Source organism: Penaeus chinensis, chromosome 5, assembly GCF_019202785.1.
Source record: "Penaeus chinensis breed Huanghai No. 1 chromosome 5, ASM1920278v2, whole genome shotgun sequence".
NCBI lineage: Eukaryota > Metazoa > Arthropoda > Malacostraca > Decapoda > Penaeidae > Penaeus > Penaeus chinensis.
In genome coordinates, this window is record NC_061823.1 from 2,914,309 (window position 1) to 2,916,808 (window position 2,500).

Sequence of the window (2,500 nt, forward strand, 5' to 3'; positions counted from 1 at the left end):
TTACATAGGGAACATAGGGGTGGATCAGTGTGTGACATCAGATAGGAGTGTGTTAGACAGGTGTGGCCAATGCGTAAGCGGGCGAGAGCCGTCTCCCAACGTCTGTTCCGATGAAATGGAGCTGACCAGGAGGAGATTGATAGTTTTACAGTATGTAATTTATTAGTGCGGAGATTTGACTAGACAGATTGCTAACGTTTATACGAGGTCTTAAAGTGGGTGTAATAATCCGTAGATGTGGACAGAGGGTCATAGCGTGCTGCCTGTTGGTTGGGCACCCAGCAAAATCTTATAGTTTTATAAGTTCTGGATCTTACTAACAAGTGGGTTGGTCGAGTGTATTGACTTTATGAAAGTTAATGAGTTAATAGTGAGAGGAAGAAGGGAGTGAGTATATGTGTTTTAAGGCAAAAAGGAGTGCGTACAGTTCTGTAGTAAGGACACTGGGTTCAGGAGGAAGGGTGTATTTGAAAGTGCGAGTTGGGAAGGTTACTGCGAAACCAGCACCGGAGGTGGATTTGGAGCCATCAGTGTAAACATGAATACTGGAGGAAAGAATGGAGACATGGTCAGGGAAATGGGTGAGAAAGACAGCAGGGGGAATATTTGATTTTGGTGGGTCAGGACAAAACAGAGGAGCAAATAGTGGGAAAGCTATAAGCCATGGTGGGACAGAATGAACAGAGAAAGGAAGAGGTAGGAGATGGGGAAAAGGGGAATGGGAGAGGAGGGTATCCATGCGAGTGGAGAAAGGAGTAGGTAACCGTGGAGAAGAGTCAAAGGTAGGAAGTAGGGATCGTGGGATAGTTAGTTAAGTGAGGGAAAGTTGGTGGAATCTAACATTGCATCGGGGAGAGAGAAGGGTACAGCGTCGAGAGAGAGATGGTATGCCCGATTTAGTGTACAGGCTCTCAACTGGAGAGGAGTGGAAGGCACCTAGGGATAAACGAAGACTGCAGTGGTGGATTGTATCAAGATGGCCGAGGAGAGAAGTTGAGGCAGAGGAGTAGATATGGCATCCATAATCGAGAGTGGAGAGTTTGTAAGATTTGGAGGCGGTGGTGAGCTTTTTATTTAATGTAAAACATATGATCTCCCTAGGACAATTTGGAGTCAAAAATAACGCCTAGGAATTTGCCAGAGGAACGGTATTGGAGTGGAGTGCCATATAAGAAGAGTGGAGGTTGGGGACCTACATGTGCGCGAGAGAAAATGATGGAGAAAGATTTGGAGGTAGAAAAGCAGAAGCCATGGTTTGTGGCCCAGGAAGATACTGGTGATATTGCAGACTGAAGGAATTGGTGGAGATTTGGTATGGATGTTCCAGAGGCATAGATGGTTAAATCATCAACATATAGTGATGACCGGGCTCCTGGTGGTAGAACTGAGACAATGTCACTAACAGCAAGAAAAATAAAGTGGTACTGAGCACACCGCCTTGTGGGACGCCTTCAAACTGATGTGGAAGACACAATTTTGACCTGGAAAATGCGTTTGGAGAGGAAAGGCTTTATAAAGACACCCATGTTTCCACATATGCCTAGGGAAGACAATTATTGGAGAATATGGTACCGCGATGTAGTATCGTATGCTTTTTCTAGGTCAAAGAACATGGCTAATACAGATTCATGGCGTACAAATGCAGGTGTAATATATGTCTCGAAATGAGCAAGGGGGTCAGCTGTGCTTCGGCCACAAACTGGGAAGGAGAGAGAAGATTGTGAGATTCAAGATACCACATTAAGCGGAAGTTAACCATTCGTTCTAGTAGTTTGCACAAGCAGCTAGTTAGAGTGATTGGGCGATAATCTTGAGGGAGGGTACCCGATTTATTGGGTTTCAAGAAAGGGAGGATAAGAGCTTCTCGCCAATGAGAAGGAAAATTTTCTGATGTCCATATGTAGTTGAAAATTGTTAATAGGGAGGATAGAGAAGGAGATGGAAGGTGTCGGAGTATACGGTTGTGAATACAGTCAGAGATGAGAGTATGTCGAATATGGAGGACGGGAGCTGGATGGGGGGAGATGTTTGCTTGATAGTTTATGGATCCCGCGCCAAATACTTGAGATAGATGTAGAAAATGTAATTGAGGAAACATAATTTCACCAGCTATTTGTTTTACTGTTCTGGATTGTATGACGAAGACAGGCGGATGCTCTTTTAAGGAAGATATGGGCTGATAGCTGATTAGGGGTGCCTCGTTTGTAGCGTTAATTGTTCCAAATGCACGTTTTAAGCAAAGCACTTTAGTGCAATTGAAATTCCACCATGGAACACATTTGGAGGTATAAGGTCTTGAGGTTCGAGGAATAGCTGTATAGGCAGCTCTTAGGACTGTAGTTGTGAAACATTGTATCATATCTGAAATGGACGAGAAGGATGATGGAGGGGTAGAAATAGCAGAGAGTTAAGTGAAAGTACGCCAGTCGGCTCTATCAAAGCACCAGCGGGGGGAGTTAGGAAGTGGTACATATGAAGTAGGATAAAGGAGAACTGGAAA